Raw genomic sequence first — 20,325 nt, 5'->3', positions numbered from 1 at the left:
CATCAGGCTGGGAACCCTTGTTAATCTGTGTTAACACAGCAGTGTACATCTATATTCAAATAGCATTGAAACAGGAATAGACTACATGTAGTCTGTTTTCCTTATTTTAAGCACCGTACTTCAGCCAGCCAGGTGACCATCCAGAGTTCTATTCTCGACACCTCAGTTCCTCAGATTCATGTCTTGTTATGGGACTGGAATCTTCTCTAATTTTTCCCAGAAGTAATTTTTCATAAATGCAGTTTTTAGTTTCTGGTTTACTTCTTTCTCAGTCCTTACCAGAGGTGTTTTTACACTTGCTTTTATGGTTGGGTGGTTCACACTAGAGACATCTGTTATAACAGCATATAATCGTAAAAAACAAAAAAATTTAATCAAACTATGCAACACCTGTGAAGCCAGAAAGGTATATTCAGATGACTCAGAGACAATTTTGTATTTGCCTTCACAAAGATCGATATTCTTCCAGAAAATGTTCCCCCTGCAAACATTTTAGCAAGACTCTTAAAAAAAGGTCATCTTACTTGATACTCTCCTTGAAGTGCTGTCTGTGATGTCACACTCTGCCTAAATCCTTGTCTGTGACAATACGCTTGTATGTGCTTTCATCCTTTGTGATGTTGCCCTCTGATTATGGCTCTGTCTTTGCAGCTGTCATACTCTGCCCACAGCCTTGTTGTCTTTGATGTCACGCACAGTCTGCATCATCGTCCATATGGCATGCTTGTCTTTACCTTCATCTTCTGTGATGTGACGTTCTGTGGAAGGCTACATTATTGGGAAGCTCATAATCTGACTACTGAGATGACCACTTGTCATCTGTGATGTCACACTTGGCCTGCGGCCTTTTTGTTTGTGACATCACCAACTGCGGCCTTCTAGTTTACCTGGTCCCACTTCTCGGGCCGCCTTCTGTGACATGATTACTTATGGATGTATTGTTGGTAATGTGAAACACTGCTCGCGATACTGCTACACTTGTTGTACACCGTATAGTTGATGACATCACACTGCACACAGTGCTGTAATGGGTGATGACCCTTTCTGGTGTAACAAACGGGAGGGAATGAACACTTGAAATACACTCAGCCACTGGTGGTCATTTCATCTGAACCCTACTGACTAGGTTCAATTAGGCCGAAACCAGTCTGGATGGCTTGTGCTCCTGTTAAGATGGGGTCTGGCCTGGCAGTTCGGGCGGACTGGTTCCATTGGAGCAAGACTAAAACGGATTTGCATATGACTGGCTCATTGTCGGAGGTGTCACGGGGGCAAAAAAGAGAATTGGACTGGATTGCATCGTAGAGTAATTATCAGTGGCTGAGAGTAATTCAAACAATTCATGCATCACTTTTTTGTTTTCCTGAGTTTGATGGCCTAAGTGTGAGGAGTGTGGCCAGATGTGGGTCTTGTGCTCACTGCGCCATACGACTCAAACTGCATCCTACTGATATGGCACAAATATACGCCGAAACAGATCTGGGTTGCTTGTGTTCCCGTTCAGAGGGGACTTGGCCTAACAGTTCAAGTTGGGCTGGTCAGATTTACACAGGAATAAAGCTGATGTGTGTATGACTTATTTTTGTCGGAGTGTCACAGTGGACAAAAAAAGAAACTAAGTTCTGGGTTATGGCCTTGAATAAGTGTCTGAGATTAATTCAAGCATTATTCTCATATTCCTATCAATTTTTAGGGTTGAGTGCACAAGCACTCTGGCCCCTGTTGTAATCTATCTGTGGGCTTTTAACCATGCCCATCAGATTGGTTGGTTCGTGGGCTTGCCTTTTAAAATTTGCTTGATTTCATTAGTGAAAGACATGCACAGGTCACGCCTTTTCTGGTGTTTAGCCCTCTTCGAGAGCACAGTAAACTACTGAAAGCATACGAGGCTCTGAGTTTTATGAATGGCTTCTGGACTACTTTTTCTTTTTATTTCTAACGCAGCACAATCTCACTGGGCAATAGTCGAGCGCTTTGCATGACATTGACCCGGTTACATGGATGATTGCACTTTTGTCTGTTTGACTGGGAGCGAACTTCTGTTTCCTTTTGTGCGTCTCCTTCATGCTCATGGCAAAAGAAAAGTCCTGTTAGGAGATTACAACGCCAATAGCTCTAACTCGAGCAAATGCGAGACCCATTGCATTGGAAATGCTTGTTTCTCCTTTGCCCAAGGCATTGTCCGATGGTGTGTCTGACTTCCGCAGTAACCCGGTACAACCGATATCGCCAAACATATTCAATAACTAACCCACCCATATCTTTTGGGTTGTTTTGTTGCATTGGTTTGTCGGAATAGTACATTTTGTAAATGTGTTAATATTTGCCTCCTGGGTGAGAAAAGAGGCTCCCATTCCCGACTACCAGTCGATACATTATTAATGCGTAATGACCAGTTCATCCCTGTAATAGGATGGATAGGCCATGTGGCTGAGTTTTAGGTTAGACCGTGCTTGGTCCAGGTTTTCTCAGCTTGATTACATGGTCATTTGGTTGTACGTCGCTTCTAAAGGCTTTATAATATGAAGGTACAACCTCTGTTTTTCGTCTTGGAGTGGGCTTGATGTAAACTTGTCCTCCGGATTCCTCCACCTCTTGTTTTCTCTTCAAAGCTTGCTGTTACACATTAATCCGTCGCCCATCCCCCTTTCCGCGTTTCGTTGCCCAGCGTGCACTGCTTTAGGCGCCACATTCTGAGTAGTCAGTTCATCCGGTTGCGGAGTCTATTTCGCGTAGCTCCAGTTATAAATGCATTCAACCAAAACCTCCCCGCCTAGGCTGCTTGGTTCGTGTATGCGGCGCGCTGCCTTTAAGGGCAGCGCCGCCCACCGCTCACTGATTGACAACGTGTGGATCACGTGGTTTGCTGTCTGTGAAGGTCACCATCAGGCCACACCTCCGGCGGGTGGGGGCGGGGGGCGGGGGGCTGCTGGGGGGCGGGACTAGTCTGAAAATGGCCGACGCTGAGTGCAGAGACGAGAGCGGAGACGGGCACAGGGACTGAGGGGCCAAGGGAGTAAAGGGAGTTCCGTTGAAGGCTGCCCGAGATTCTACAGAGACCACAACCAACCCCCAGGTACAATGTTAGTGCGCGTGACACCTAGGGGAAATGCATACAGAGAAAGGTGGTGTGGACGGTACTGTGGCTCGTTTTACATTGAACGAGGACTGAGTGGCCTGGGGAGCCCCCGAGACTCCACAGCACTCGCTGACCTCTATGTCTCATATATAGAAGAGGTGAAGTGGGAGTCATGTATCACTGTGCATGGATCAAGTACTTTCAGGATCTCTCGGGGACTAAAGCTCACATCCAGATATAAGAGGGGGACTATGAGATTGAGATAACCCAGGGATATACAAACAGGAGGCTGTGGACCGCCGCCATCAGCAGTTCTAAGGACCGAGGGAGTTCGGGGTGGTACTAGAATTTGCTTCGAACATTCACCCATTAAAAGTAGTAATTTGTGAAGTTTAAGTATTCACCGACATCTCAAGGTACTAATAGAGGGCTTAATAGCCCATGGGCCGGGACTTAACGCGGTGGAGAGACGGTTGTGTGTAAATGCACATATGGCGGTGGGACTATTAGAAGGAGCACAGACAGGTGGTGGAGCAACCCCCACTCGCCAAACCACCGCCTCCAGAGACCCAACGTGGTAAGCGACTCACGAGATAGGTAAGAGTCTGTGAGATTATTGGTTATGAAGAGGTATTGCAGAGCAGGGGACTTTGGAGTATGCAGAGCAGAGACACCCCCCCCCCCCTCCCATACACACACACTCCGCCCCATATGACCACAGCCAACCCCAAAGTACTAGAAGGTAGGTCTGTGACAGCTGGAGGGATGCACAGAGAGGGAAGCTGTAGGAGGGCTACGTTTATGTAACTGTTGTAGCAAGAGGACTGCAACGTTCCGATGTACGGGCCATATGGGTGTGTGCTTTTATACCCCACAGATTTCTGAAGGCAGAGGGACTGTCTGTGGGACCCATATACGAGTAAGCTGTCTGTTAAAGATCAGAGGGGGGTGTCTGTGTATTACTGCCAGCGGTAGACCTTGCAGGTTCCGGCTGGACCCCTATGAGAAAGAATGGCTTCTTATCGGTCATATTGGGGTGCCAGGTATATCAGAGAGGGGTCTTCTGGTCGCCCACCGATTTGTGACTACACTCCGCATTTGAAGAGATTCGATAGGACATGTTGGTTTTGGATGCTGGGTTTTGCCTCGTCACCCCATGTTTCCTTTAGTAAATCGCTTTTATTGTTCTGGCACAAATTGTCACACGTGAGTTGGTTCACAGGGTCAGCGCTGTAAGGGGTTGTGGTAGCGGTCAAAAGTTAAGAGCAATGTCAAGAAGACGTACCTAGTGCGTAAGACGGTGGACCATATATGAGCCTTTAATAAAGCATCGTATACAGCGTCACGGGATGTCCACTTAATATTCGCCTTGTTCTTCTCATTCAGTGAAGCTGTGGATTCTGTAGTTTGTACGCAGTCTTTATTTGCTTGGTCTCAAATAGTTTGTCGCTGAGCGTTATGTAAGCTGATGACAGGGGACAGTTGTACGCTACTTTCGTGTATGAGCAATTAGGTATACACGGAATCTGACAGTCAGATGCTCCTTGTGTGTTAACGTGTTATACACAACTTCAAAATAAATACACTCGGCGCTTGCACAGTTACTAGGTTCCAAGATGAGTCTTTAGGACTGTGTGCACACTAGGTATTACAATTGGGGATATTCTAGGTGGCGAGTTAGGCCCACCTTTATTGTCAGACTGATTTTGGTTATGTCCGCCCAGCCAATGAGTGTTTGTATAAGTGCCCAGTGTGGAGAGAGCCGGCATCCGTCTATTATCATTTAGTATGTATTGAGCTTTCTAATGTAGTCAGGATCACTGGAATTATGCGATTTTTACTACTGCTCGGTTTAATCATGAATTTGCCTCATTTATCAACTAATCAATTATCGCTGTATAATCGGCAGATTTTAACTAAAACATTGTAGCTCAAACGGCTCAAAAGGTACCAAAAACATGGCACCACGTGTTCCTGCGCAGAGGAAGCCCTTCAGAAAGGTTGAATGGTCCTCTTTCAATGACTTGTTGCTGTATTTGGGTTTTGATCTGGTACTGTTCATGTATTACATGCAATTTCATAGATAAAACAGCTGCATAAACCTGAGAATTCCTCACTTAAATAGGAGCTAAATTATTTGGTCTGTTCAAGAACTCTGTCAACTCCGATCAAGACGTTTATATGGTGCTGCACTTATTTAATCTGGTTCTGCACTGAATGCATATTTATCAACCAATTTTGTTTTGTATTAGTCCTTGTTCCCCAAACACAGGTGTAGCTAGTAGATTATGCCGTTCTTAGCAGAAGTACAGTTAATTAATTTACACAGAATTATACAGAATACAGCTTCCACTTTCACTCTTTCAACCGAAGCACTGATCTACGAATTTGGACTTGCATGGACATTTTGCCTGTGCTTCTTGCATACTGGAACTCTAAGGTGCCAGAGTTCCCAAGATTGGGGATATGCTTTAAAAAGATATGCGGGGGTTGTGCTCCAGCCCCTCCAACCACATCTACATGTTTGAGGATTAGGACACCCCCCCCCCCCTCTTAATAAAAATGAAAGATCACCAGTGGATCCTCTTGAGGTCATGCCTCACAAGCGGCATTAGTGGACATCCTTATGTCCACACCACGATCAAAAGTTCAGTTGAGCCCAGAAGAGGAAAAGTAAGGTGATTGAGTATTCTTCACTGTGCAAATAAAACTGTTGGTCTGCTGATGCCCTACACTGTGCAGCTTCAAGAGTGAACAGTTAACCCCTACTGTGGCTGCATGAAGTATCCAAGCTACAGTTTGGTAGAGTTTTCATCGAATCTACTATGCTTTGTCCTTGGCCAATCTCTCCACATGTCCATTCAGTGCTCCACTGTTTTAACTACAGATCTGGCTTTGACTGCAGTCTTTCTGGGCGAGAATAAAGATCTTTCGTAGCAACCTTGAAAGACGTCCATCATTGCTTCTTTTACCAACCATCAGCAGGTTTTTCCTACTTTGGGAGCCAGGACTGTTGCACTCACGAGGTGTCACCTTTAGCTGCAAAGTAACATCAGCTCAGGGATGTCACTACTCACGACAGTAACTGGATAGTGATTCAAAGAATTTTGCTATTTTTTTCTCAAATTTATTTAAATATCATAAAGCATGACAAGCAAAACAAAGTCCAGTTTTGGAAGCATGGAGAACAAGCATGAATTTGAATCAGACTGATTATGCAAAAACACATATTCAGTCTTCCAATTTAATGATAAATTCCTTCCCTCACCCTGGTCCCTTCTCCTCCCACTAACATCAAGTCTATTCAGTCCCACAGCTGCTCATTTCACACTATGCATAAGGTGTATCCCAATTGTCTCATGCCTCTCCGGTGAATCAGTCACAATGTCCATCCTCAGTTATGATATCAAAATGTGCAATTCCTCCCCCCTCACTGTGTTAAGGGAGGTGAATGTAGTGATCTGGGGCAACCCGTATTTGGTGTGGTATCTGTTAAATATTCAGCCAGAACCTGCCAGTGAGTATCAAATGCATGGCACATTTCGTATAGTCCCCATTCCATGGCCAGTGAGGCCCACAGCTTTTTTGCCAATTTATGTCGTGTGTATACTTTGTGTTTTCTGTGTCTGTGCTATCAGTATTGCTATTATAACTTGGGATTATTCTAGCCCAGTTAGCAATGGGCTTTTTCACTTGTGATTGAGAGTGTAAGCCAATCCCTTAGGCAGCCAGTTGTGGCACATCACTACCATGATAATACTACTAAGAAATCGTCTATAATTTTACCATCTCTATCACTAACTGGTAGATCAAGTTGTATTCAGTTTCCATGTCAAATTTTGCACTTGAGCTAATTTTACGAAACCCATAGAAGACAAAATGTAAGGGGAGATGATAAATGCACCACAATGTGTTGTTGGAACATGCCTACCTTCAGCAGTGAGTAACTTACTCTTCGGTTCCCTTCGCTAGACATAAAACACATTCAGCATGAAGTACCAGTGGTATACAATTGTTCTTTTGTGGACAGTCAGCCGTTTACGAAGCAGAAGGCTAAACAAGCTGATCTGTAATCTTTGAAACGTGACCCCAATCTTGAAAAAAATTGTCTCCAAATATTTTTTTAATGGTATCTGCTAGATCTAGCTTCATTTTGACTGTGCTTGTTGTAAAGTGGTTTCAAAAGTATTAACCCTGACTGGACAGTAATACATTGTTTGATAAATAATAATTTTATGATCAGTGGAATGACATGATATACAAATGCTACCATATAAAACAATCATAAACCCAGTTGTAATGGCTGGATCGTGACTGTCCACGCTCCAGTATGGAGGCTTAGGTGGCCCAACTTTCATCACTAACATGTTGCTTATTCGTTATGGAATATATGCAGTTTCTCCAGTCTTCTCAGTAGGTCTCATAGCTTCTGGATGTAAACAAAATGGTTCACTGCTTCAATTCCACTGACTGTTGGATCTCTGTCCCTTTCGTGCCACCATTTTATTTTTAAGTAGGTCTTAGCCCTGCTATGCCTCCTCAGTTCTCAGTCATAATCAACATTAATGTAGTCATAGCTGTGCTAAAAATGAAAGGTATGCCGTTGTGCCATAAGGTGAGATCTAGTAATAGCAGCTTCTTATTTTGCAAACTTTGAGCTGTTATAGATAAGTCAAAGGAGCTCTAACTAAAAATGTGAAGAGTACATACCTTGTGAAATGGCAAGTTTCTTTGATAGTATGCCTCTGGGCTGAGCCTTCTATATCAAAGATAGATCTACTATTCCTTGTGCAACATTAGTCAAGTTGTCTGTAGGTATGAGCACAACCCACTTCCCTCGTCGCTTGGTTGCTGTGGAGTCAAAATGCTATTACAACTTAAAATTGTTTCTGGTTTAGTTTATCAAAGTTACCTTGTTTTTGCTATACTCCGTGTTAAAATACGTCATTTTTTCCTAACAAAACGTTATTGATTTTAGTTCACAGGGAAGACATCACAACGTATTCTTTATACATACATGTATAGTTAAATGTTGAAAATCCAACGGTCACTGTCCCCACTGCTCACCAACCTCTCCCCAGTTGGATAAATAGAAAAAGTACATTTTGTTTACTAATCTTCATTTAACTACTCCCCATTTCCCTCAACTTCATTTACACAAAACAGCAGAAAGCACTTAAGTCTATTAAGAGGCTACCATAGGCAAATATCTCCGTGATTTCGCACACACAAGCTATCTCTCGTCTCATAAATAATCCACTAAGGGCTGCTACAGTATCTCATACTTTTCCCCTCTTCATGAAGTTCCCAGGTTAGATTTTTCCATTGCTGGTAATCACCAAAGCTTACTGGACTGGTCCCTCCACGCAGAACTGATGACCACACCCCCTCCAGCATAGACCATCAGTTTCCCCATACACCTATTTCGGTGGAGTGTTATGGCAATTTGTCATGTGCTCATAAATAGGTTCCTCTGTTTTGGATGCTTTTGCACAGGAAGGGTGTATCTGACCAAATCCTTTTCCAACATGGTAATGATAAGGTGGTGCCTAAGATACGCTGCCGGTGCGTCATATAGGATTATTAAAGATGTATCTCCTACAACCGCATAGATATTTGAGATAAGGCCCCTAGGGGAGGCTTAGGTTCAGCTTTTCTCATGGGGTAGGTTTTCCAACTGCTGCTTACTTATATTCTGGGTGGAGGGACCATATGCATTGCTGGAAATCAGGCATGCGATCAGTATCATTGAGGTGACGTTCATTTTTGCATTTGGGGAATGGTTTAATTTCCTTCCCATGGAAAAAGTCACTCAAGATTATACACCCTTCCACTTCCCAAGCTACAAAGCCAGATGTGGAAAGCCTGGATGAAACGCATGCGTTGCCCAGGAGCGAGGTAAAGGGTGAGGTAAATTTTGTCAAATTATGAGAGCATGTGATGGAGTCCTGTATCTCCGTAGTAGGTCTCAATATATCAGAAATGTGGCATATATGGGCTATTGATGTCCTAGGTAGCCAAGAAATTGCTCAAAGGTGTCTCCTTATCACAGCCACAACTATATGAACCTAATGTTGCCATGTCTCATATATCAAAAAAGCCTATGAACTGGACTGCTTGACAAGTTTTACAACATTAATCTTCTAAAAATTCACATGGTGTGCACATGGGTCTGGAATTTAATAAAATATGTACTTGTTCATGGGACAGGTTGGTTCTTAAATCTACTTGTCCTGTAAAAAATGTACTTGTCTCTTTGGTGCCATGTAGTGCGGTGACAAATTATGGCAGCAATCTCATTATGTAAGAGCTCTGATAATAGCCCCTTTGATTATGCCAGGGCTACTACTATAGTAGGGCTTGAATACTTGCAATCTCAATCCACACTATAGCAATTCTACATGCTGGGGCTGGAGGAAGCAGTAAGCAATAGTTCCATGGTTGGAATGCCCTTGAGTCTGTAAATCTACTAGCTTACATGTTTTAAGGATTTTCACCAGCTCTTCTCTAATTTTTTCCCGTAATGATAAAGGTTGGAAATGTACTCCTGAGAATGGCAGAAGTAAAACCCCTTCCATGGTTGGGAAAAAAAGTGGTTGGAGGGAAAGTGAACTTGTAAACGCTCAATAGATTTTCACCTGAGCAAATCTATACATGCATATTTGCTCATGCTAAACACAGTTCACAAATATTTTGTAGGAGTATGATTTCCTGATCTACTTCTGTAAGTTCTTGTGAATTCATGAAAGGCACTAATTCAAAGACACATACCATGAGTGCACGTTTGTGACTTTCTGTAATAATTGGGTCCCTAATTAGGTCTGGCATTAACTAAGACATTTTGTTTTTATTAAACTTCTATTTCTCTATTGGCTGGTTTTACTGTGAGTATTCACATTTTGCTCTTCCACAAGGAGTATATTGCTACACAAAGTTTTGTTCAGTGCCAGGAACTACCTTGGCAATGGGTGGCGTAACGAACCTGGAGGTGGTCCCCCTGCAAAGAACATGGAGGGGTACTGACTCGACAAAAGGCTAAAAAAAAAATGTTGGATCAGTTGGCTTTGCCAGTACTTGCTTATTTCCATGCTTTGCATAATCTCATTGAAAATGGTTACACTGATTTTCCATTAGGAATATATTTTTTTGAAATACTAGTATGCATCAACACATTTTTACTAAATTACACTTCAAAGAAATAGCACCTAAAATTTCATAGTAGCAAAACCTTTTTTCCTACTTGCATTTTTTTTATTATGAACTCTTGCTTACAAGCTTCTGCAAACATTTGCATCTAATCAGAGAGCATTCTGGGAGCATTATACTTAGCCTCATAATGTTAAACCTTTTCAACATGTATGTACGCTCTTTTTTTTTTTTTAAACTGGAACCACTGTCAGTAGTGCAGTTTGACCATAAAACATTTATTTATAGTGCACCCTAATAATTAAGTTTTTTTCATTAATGAACCATAAATACAAGACAACATTTACATATGGATACATATTACTTCAACTGCAGACAGTTCACTTCTCTGTAAACTGGCAGCCAAAGGGTTTGTGCTGAGGGGGTCGGGCCTACTTGCCCTAAGGACAAAATAAACATGCAAACATGTTGCCCTTGAATTCAAACAATATGTCCCGGGCGACGGGCAATCATTTTACATCCCTGGTACATTATTCCTCCATGTAGTGATTAGGCCTGGAATCTTTTTTTTTTTTTTTTTGGGCATCGTCAGTGGCCATTTGGTCCAATGTCTGTCGGATCGCCATCTTCATATTTTGTTTTCCGCCATTGGGTCTGGAAGCTTCAGTCGAATCTCTGCAGCCTTTGTAAAGAAGAGGGAGGAATTCAGCGAATTGTCACACACCAGGAAGAAATTCCACTACAAAGGGCATCAGTAGTGATGAGAGAAACATCCAATATACACAGAAAAAGTAGGTAACCCATGTGGGCCGATGACTATGCGGTTGGAGAATGCACTGGCAAGGGTCAGGAACGCTCAGTGGAAATGGAGAGCACTCCCCTTTAGGTTCTGTCCCAGGTGTCACCATAAGTTCGCCCAGAAGCACACCATCAAGTCTGCAACCTCAGCCTGCCGAGAGACCCCCATCTCTGAAAACTGCAAGCATGCACAGAGTTCCTTCAGAAGAGTCTGTGGACCTGTGTGAGGCAGAGACGGGCACACTGTCACCATGCAGGCACAGAAGAAATGGAACTAATCATTGAGGGAACTCAGACTGTTGATTGAAGCAGGTGACAACGTGGGCACAGAGTTGGCGCAACACAAGCTGAAAGATCTAATGCTAGGGTAGAAGTTGTTGAATTGGAGCCAGAGATTCCGCCGAGACACAAGAAGAGGGAGTACTCCGAAAACACCATCGGGTAACGGTAAAAAAAAGACATGGGTAAAGTGATCAGAAATCTTTAGGCTCCTGGTTCCACCAGACTGCCTTGGAGCCAGAAAAAATCGACCGAAGAGAAAGCAATACACAGGGAGCCCCATGGGTCTTAACACAGAGACATTATAGGAGGACATCCCTCTGAGGAGCAATCCGTGTTGAAAGGCGAGTGAGGGATGGTAAATGTTATGACATACGGCAGAGCCTCGGCTCCAAAGAAGAGACTATCGTCCACAATCAACGCATTGGAGAAGGGCGCTCATAGCTGAGCTTAAGAAAAGACACCTGAAAGTGAAATGGTGACAATACTACAAAAAAATTGGGATTTCAATGCACACCTTGAAAAATTTGAATTCCATCAAACTCTTTGGGGGTGCCGAGCTCCGAGGAGACAGAGCAGGTCCAACTCGAACTGCCCACCATGCTAGAGCCACAAGAGGAAAAGCATGAAAATGTTCCTTGAAGAACCGACCTGAATGACGAGGGGATTTTTCAGGATGCCATCAAGGTCGACGACCAATGGCAGGACCTTGTTGCTGACTTAACAGAGGACGGAGTCTACTTCTACCCTTTTGAGGCCATTCGTTCTAGATGATGTTGCCATGTACAATTTGGTGGTGAAAAGAGTGGCAGGCAGGTATGGTTGCAACTGGGAGAAGAACAGTCAGACTTGCTTCCCTCTAGAAACGCTCCTATCCTCAAAGAGCAAGGGCCAATATCTCCTGATGCTGCCAGCATTCTAGATCAGGAAGAGGAAGTATTTAGGGAGCCAACAGCCTGCAAGGCCATAAGCTAAGGCTTGAAAAGAAGTACAAACACCCGTTCAAGGACCCTCTGTATATCAAGAGAAGTGCAATGGCCGTATATCAAGAGAAGTGCAATGGCCGATTCAACCAACATGGGCATGACAAGAAAAAAGGATCCGTTTCTCCATGCCTAGCAGTCCAGGCCTGGAGAAAGAGAGCAAGTAAGTTGAAATTGGGCAAAAGGGGAGGAGGATGAGGGGAGGAGCAGCAATACAGTACAACGCACTCCTAAATTGGTCAGCCCACGCACATTTGAAAGAAGTGGGAGAGCTAATAAAACACCTCCTATTGCAGTTCTAAAGATGGCCAGCTGCACTCGTAGAAGAGTGGAAGACCAGTGCCTGGGGTTTCCTGAAGTCTACACTTGATGCCCCAGACACTGCAAGTGGACACATTTTCTGTCACGTGGCACCCTAAGGAGGAGTGTCAGGGTTTAAGAGCGAGGTGCACGCAGGCATCATAAGCATCTTCATCAGAGAACAATTGTGCTCATCTGTGGCTATTAGACTGCAACAGCTTAAGGATGATGACTCTGCCAGTGCATTGGCAATGCTACAGTTCTGGGCCCACCAAAGGAGGGGGGCAACCACAGAGAAAGCAAACTGAAAGGGGAAGATTTCAGAGTGCACCACTGTAGGCACCCCACCAACACACAGAGCAACAGCAGTCAAAAACACAGCCATGGCAGCTCAAAACAACCAAGCAGCAATCCTTTTAGGGTAGAGCAAGAGGTAGATTCCAGCCCTCTAGCAGAGCAATCGCCTCATCCAGGTGACTCCACATATCAGCCGCCCTACCACATAACACCAGTGGGGGTAAAATAGGCCCTTCCTACAGGAGTGGGGGAGGATCACGTCAAATGAATGAATCCTCAAGCTTGTCCAACATGGTTATTGCATAGAATTTACAAAGAGAACACCGGAGATCAGATTCACAAATAGATCATACTTGAAGGGTAAAAGACGATACCTGCAGTGCAAAGTGCAGGAACTCTTAGAAAACTGCCAATGGAAAGAGTGCCCACAGCGGAAATCAATCAGGGAAGCTACTCTGCATACTTCCTAGATCTAAAACAGGACAATTCTTTAAGACTAATGCCTCACCTCACTACTTAAAAAACCTAAAACACACAAATTCAAAATGACAGCACTGCAGGAGGTCATCCTGTGCTGTTGGAAAAGGATTGTATTGCAATTTTAGAAATAAAGGATGCTTACGTGGACTTTCTCCAAACCCACAAACTTAAAAGATACCTGTGGTGTGTTGGCAGCCAAAACAGCTACCAATTGAGAGTGCCTCTCACCAGGATCTAGATGGCAACCAGAGTGTTTACAAAATGCCTATCTGCGGTGGTGGCTTACTTAAGGAAAGCAATACATTTTTACTCCTACCTAGATGACTGGCTAGTCAAGATGACCTCATTCTCACAATGCAAGACAAACATCAGAACAGTAAATTACACCAATTACAGACTAGGGTTCACAATAAACCTGTAAAAGTCATCAACGAAGCCAGAGAGGGGACAGATTTTTCTGGGAGCAAATATTACACCGTAGATGTGAGAGCCTTCCCCATCCTTGAGGATTTAAGTGATTACAGTACAGGCTCACCACTATAACAAGATTGTCTCAGGCAGTACTGTGGGGAAAATGATGCTCATGATGGCCTCCTGCATTTAATTTATCACCCAAACAGGTCTACGTATGAAACTACTTCAAGAATGGATGCCAAATGAATGGTCACACCCCCTGTGGAGATCGGAAAATCTAGTGGTTGTAAAGCAAAAGATACAGATAGAGATGACTTAGTGTGAGGTGGGCAACAGTTCACAAAGCATACTTTTCATACAACCAACTCCAGTGGTGACCATCACCATGGACCTATTCCACACAGGCTGGGGTGCCCACATGGAGCAGTCCAAAATATGAGGACTATGGAAAGCAGAAGTGATGTAATACATAAATGTCCTAGAGCTCAAAATGATATTCCTGGCCCTAAAGGCCTTCCAGGCGGAGGTGAGGGAAAAGACACTGCAAACCCAAATGGCCACAATGTTATATCTGAACAAACAAGAAGATGTAAGATCACATGCTGTCAAAATTAGCCCAGGATGTTTGGTGGTGGGCCAACCTGAGAAGAATCCAGTTAATAGCAATACACCCAGTCAAGGAAATTTTCATATGCTTTTTCCACCAATTTCTCCTATGCGTCTACTGATAAAATGGTTCAGACAGTTGCAGTTGACACAGACCTTAATTGCTCCACAGTGGGTAGGACACATTTGTTTCTCAGATCTAGTGGAGACGGCACAAGGAAACGTAAAAAGTCTACCAGCAACCCTAAACCTACTCTTTATGCAGGAAAGTAGGATGCACCACCTGGAACTCAGAAGCCGCGGCCTAGCTCCTGAGGTCCTTGTTTGGTCACCCGGATCTCCCAAAATGATCTCTGGACATCCTTTAGGATGCAAGAAGGCCAACTACATGAAAATGATATACAGCGAAATGGAGGAGGAGTGTCCTGTGGTGCAGAGAAAGGGAATTGCTCCACAACATGCAGGACTCTGCAGTGGTCCGATACCTAACAAATCTTTAAGTCAACAGTTTAAGATATCCTTCAGTAAAAAGACACTTTACAGGAATAGTAGGGCACACAAAGACAACTAGGAATACGCTTCTTCACAAAACCAGTTACTAAAAGGTCTCTAGAAGGAGCAAAAGGGTGACTGCACCCAGGTCAACACAGCTTCAACCTGGTGCCCACACAACTAATGATGGAACCCTTTGAGATGCTCCACAAGGCAGAACTACGATTCCTGGCTTAAAGGCTGCATTCCTAATGGCTGCCACATTGCTGTGCAGGGTGACCAAGTTGGCAAGTTCAGCCTCATTTAGCCCCCCCCCCAAATAGCATGTGAATCCAGAAAAGATTCATGCTGCAAAACAAAATGGTGTCTTACCAGAAGAAGTTGCTTTGCAGCTTGAAGTATTTTCTGGATTAAAATGTGACACACCACTTACCAGGATATGAAGTGCAACTAAGCTGGGAAGAAACTGCAGTACTTTCAGACATAACAAGAAGCCTGTAAGGGGCACACACTTGATTTATTTGAGGGACGGACATGACAATAAATGGCCGCATAAGATGCCCATTTAAAAAAAAAGAAAAAGGAGTAGGATTCAGAAGAGTATTCTGGACCCATCCACTAGATGGTGGAATAAATGGCAGAATGGGAATCCAGAAAATTCTTTGAGCCACAAAACTGCTCCTACTGGTAAAGTACCTACTTTGTTACTCTGCCATCTTGTACAGAAAGGGATATTTGGATGCCCCATTTGCTCATTATAGTTTGCCGGGTTGCCTTTAGGAAACTTCACAGCAATGTTCGAGAGCCTCTTAACAATTCCCATCTTACCCCTCTCCTGGGATCTCTAATACCTGTGGCCTCCTTTACAAGTGCATCAAATCTGGTTAGAAATTAGACAGGTACTTGCGCCCCCAAACCTTGGCATCCTGGACCATATGCTGCTGTTCTGTCTGTCAGTAGGATGGAGCGAGTTGGTCTTAAGTCTCGTGTTGGCAGAATTTTAGGACTGTTTTTCCTCCTTGGCTGTGCCTGGGCCTTTGTCGTGCATTAAAAAGAATTTTCCTGCACTCACTGCTCCACCCTCTAGCTTTATGCCCACCTTCTCCTGTTAGGAACCCTGAAACAGACCCTTCCTTTTCTCGGTTTGCTTCTGTTAGAATCTAGTGTAAGGGACAAATCAGAGTACTTATTTGTAGTTCCCTCCCTCCCCTTTCCTGTCCCCTCCTTTAATCTGCAGAGGGGGACTATATATTTGATCTCTACATACCAAAATCTCTCCTTCTCACAGGCCCGTAATCCATTTTGATCAATTTAAATTGTTAATCCAGCGCTTTGAGAACATATACTTTATCTTGATGCATCAACCCTTTGTTCAGAGTTGGACAAAAGTCATTGTTCCCAAATAATGAATTGCATGATGATTAAAAAGCTAGTGAGGACCCCCCCCCCACCCCCCCCCCCCCCCCCCAAAAAAAAAAAAAAAAAACAGGACATCTTCTACCCAAATGGCAATGTACAAGGAATGTGCCCTTTTATTGTTATATAGTCAGAGGACCTCCCATAGGGGACCCCTCCAACACAGTTTAAAAAGCACCATTGGCATGGTCTCATCCTTTGTCTGTTCTAGCAAACACATTAATGCTGATTCTTAATAGAGGTAAAATCTGGAATGCCCAACCACTTTATGACACTGAGGTTACCATCTAATCCCATTCTGGAGCCACTTCCTTCACTCGCCTTAAATATATGCAGTGCCTGGAATGGTAACCTTGGAACAAGTGTTTCTTTATCAATCTTTCTTCTAGAATTTGGACCGTATTCCCCCCCACCCCCAAAAAAAACAAAAGTGCAATTTTTTTTTTGTTGGGCTGTTTGGAATAGTTGACGCTTTGTCCTCCATACAGTTTCCCCACACAAGCTATAAATGCCATATTTACATCCCTTTTTCCCTCCATCTTAGGCATTCTAAAGGTAACCTGGATTCGTGAATTTCCCTGGATGGGACTGAAAAATTAGCCAAAATATAGCTAATTAGCATTTTGGGAACATTGCTTCAAAAGAAAGTCCTTTTCTTTCCTGTGAGTGGAATCAAAGAAAAATTTGCGGTACTAAAATCACCAACTTTCCAGCTTTCAGAAAAAGTCTCGATCCAGAAAACCACAATTTTTTACCACAGATTTAGCATTTTACTGAGAGCTAGTCAATTTTTAGGATCGAGCCTACAAGTGCATGAGTTAGCATGTGTGTCTCGCTTGCGAGAGACTGTTGTGTACAGTTAAGGGCTCGGATCCCGCTTGGCGCTTACCATTTGTTTGCTTACATGGCTTTCTTCTTTATAGCCTTGTAATTCGTCATTGTAGGCCTGGAATCATTTCTGTTCCTCTGCGTGGAGCAGGGACCAAACATTGATTGATTCAACTTAATCAGTGGCTGTCTGATGCTCCTGACATGATTCAGGTACTACTTGGTACCTTTTAACTTTTAGTACCCTACAGACAGAAGGCTTGTGACAGTCAAAGCCCCAGCAGGACAGACCAAAATGCAAAGGTTTTTTTTTTTTTTTAGCTAACTTTCCTTTATTTTACCAAGTGTCTTTTCTCACTTTGCACTCGTGTTTTCTTTTGCTTTTGCTCGTGGGCACTGTTCTCAAAAGATGGCTATCTTGTTCTAAATATTGCAAAGCAACATTGTTTCTTTGTCTAATTTCTGAAATTATGCTTTAGCACATAATTGTGCAGTACACCCAGTCGCCCCACTACAATCCACCCCACTCCAATTCAATCCTCCCAACCCACTTCTATCTAATCTGCCCCATTCCGGTTCGCTTCAATCCAAAACAATCTCCACCACTCCACAACAATCTTCCCCACTCCAAAACAGTCTGCCCCACTACAGTCAGCCTCACTCCAATATGGCCACTTTAACCCAAAACAATCTGTCCCTCTCCAATCCGCCCACTCCAATTTGCCCCAATTCAAAACAGTCTTCTCCACTCCAATCTGTCCCACTCCAGTAGGCCCCACTCCAATCCAAAACAATTTGTGCCGTACCAGCGGGCCCCAATCCAATCCAAAGCAATCAGTCCCTCTCCAGTCAGCCCCACTTGAGTCCAGAACAATATGCCCCACTGCAGTCAGCCACACTCCAAAACATTCTGTCCCACTATAATCTGCACCACTCCAGTCCAAAACAGTCTGTCCCAATCCGCCCCGCTCCAAACTGCTTCACTCCAACCTATTTCAATCTGCCCCCTCCACCTTGCTCCCCTCCAATCCTTAAAAATCTGCCCACTCCACCCTACTACAATACACCCACTCCACACCAATCCAATACACCCCACCACAATCAACTCATCCAATCCACTCCATCCCACCTTGCTTCAATACAAGCTACCCCACTCCAACACAACCGACCCATTCCAATCCAGTCCACCCCACTCCAATCAAGTCTTCTGCTACTCAATCCACCTCACTCCATTCCACCCCACTCACATCAGCCAAATCTCTCCCACTTTAATTCACCCAGTCCATTCCACTCTACTTCAATCCAGTCCACCCCTCTCCAATTAATACACCCCACCCAATCCACCCCACCCAAACCCTATCCAACCCTCCCCACTCGAAGCCACCCCAATCCATTCCACCCCAATCCAGTCCCTTTCACCTCAACCCTAGTCCAGTCCAGTTCACCCCTCCCCACTCCTATCCAACCCTCCCCACTCCTATCCAGCCCTCCCCACCCTATCCAACCCTCCCTACTCAATCAAAGCCACCCCACTCCAGTCTATCCCACTACAGTCCAATGTGTGCCGTACAACCCCAGTCCACCCCCTCCAGTTCTCCTCATCCCAGTCCTCCATACCTCATTTCAATTCACTCCACTCCTATCCACCCCACTCTATCCCAAACAATCCACTCACCCTAACCTAGTTCAGTCCACCACACTCCAGTCTACCCCACTCCCATTCACCAACACCCAATCCACCCAACACCACCCAAATTCCCTCCATCCCAGTTCAGTCCACCCCAAGCCAATCCAATCCAACACACTCCACTCCACACACCAGAGTCCAATCAACCCCACCTTACTGCAATCCAATCCACTCCACTCCGCTGCAGACCATGGCACCCCAATCCAATCCACACTACCCCATTTCAGTCCACCCCACTCGCACCATTCCACCCCTACCCCAGTCTAATCCAACCCATTCCATCCAAATCAAATCCACCCCAATTTAACCCACCCAAATCTACTCCACCCCACTCCACCCAAATCCAATTCACCCCACTCCACCCAAATCCAAGACACCCCATTCTAATCCACCCCAGTCTAATCCACCATACTCTAATCCTCCCCACTCCACCCCAGTCTAATCCACCCCACTCAAGTCCAATATGCCTCACTCCACCCTAGTCTAATTCACCAAATCCACCTCAATCCATTTCAGTCCACCTCACTCAAACCCCCCGCTCTATCCCAAAACCATCCACCTCACTCTATTCCAATACCATCCACCCCACTCTACTCCAATCTAATCCACCCCACTACCTTAATCCACTCCAACCTACTTCACTCTCTGCCACTGAACTCTACTTCTCTCTACTCCCCAATCCACTCTGCAACACTCTATTCCTCCTACTTCACTCTGACGCTCCAGTCTACCAGCTTCTAGCCATGCTGGACAGCAGCCACACTAGTGTTCAGTATGGCAAAACACATTGCCCAAACCAGTAGCTCTTGTATAGGCGCGACGTATTGGCTTTGCTTTTTCAACATCTTTCAAGCTTCTGGTAGAAACTGACATGAAACCCACAGCAGATGCCAGAGTGCTATACATTTTTGGAAACTAGACAAAATTCTGAATTTAGCAAAGGGTCATTATTGTTGATCCTTCAAAGTTGTCCAAGGAAACTTAGTGTTGATATTGAAAATGAGTAGGAAAAACGTTCGTTTGTGAGAATGTTTCCATTTGTAACTTCTCATCACAGTGGCTGATTTACAGAAGCAATATACTATTACATTTGCTAAATCCTTGTGGTTGCTGGGATATATAGCGTTTGTGGATTTTCTGAGGAACTCAAGGTATCGAGAGCCAGTAACTGAAGTTCTCCTTGCATTGGTTTTTCTTTGTGAAACGGGTATAGAGCAATTCTTACAGTAAAATAAAGTGTCAAACATAGGTATTGAGGAAATCCATGTTTTTCCAAATTAAACACAAGATATGGAGTTTAGAAGTAGTGGTTATTTGCTCAGCTGATTTATTTGTGAGCACCAATACTAGCACATGAATTATAGGGAGTTTTTCAAAATGTCTTCTTTCTTACATACTGCCTTAAAATTTGGAATACACAAGTTCAGAGAAATAAAATTGATAATGACACTTGTTACGCTAGTCGGTGTTCCCCTAAGTCTCCTATTACAATGGTGCCATATTTATGTGGGTAGCCTAGT

General features: G+C 44.0%; 1 protein-coding gene across 9 annotated transcripts in view; it reads left to right on the top strand.

The window, feature by feature from the left end:
* The window catches only part of TNRC6B (trinucleotide repeat containing adaptor 6B), a 1,322,553-nt gene that overhangs the window by 330,577 nt on the left and 971,651 nt on the right, over positions 1–20,325 (top strand). Inside the window, exon 1 of one of the 9 annotated variants that reach the window (XM_069231281.1) lies at positions 2,921–3,076. The exons of the other annotated variants lie outside the window; for them this stretch is intronic. The gene's annotated coding sequence lies outside the window, so the exon portion shown is untranslated. Of the gene's footprint in view, positions 1–2,920; positions 3,077–20,325 lie in introns of those variants that run through there. 9 annotated transcript variants of the gene reach the window in all.

This window comes from Pleurodeles waltl, chromosome 4_2, assembly GCF_031143425.1.
Source record: "Pleurodeles waltl isolate 20211129_DDA chromosome 4_2, aPleWal1.hap1.20221129, whole genome shotgun sequence".
NCBI lineage: Eukaryota > Metazoa > Chordata > Amphibia > Caudata > Salamandridae > Pleurodeles > Pleurodeles waltl.
The sequence above is the reverse complement of the archived record's forward strand: the minus strand, read 5'-3'. Positions and strand labels throughout refer to the sequence as shown.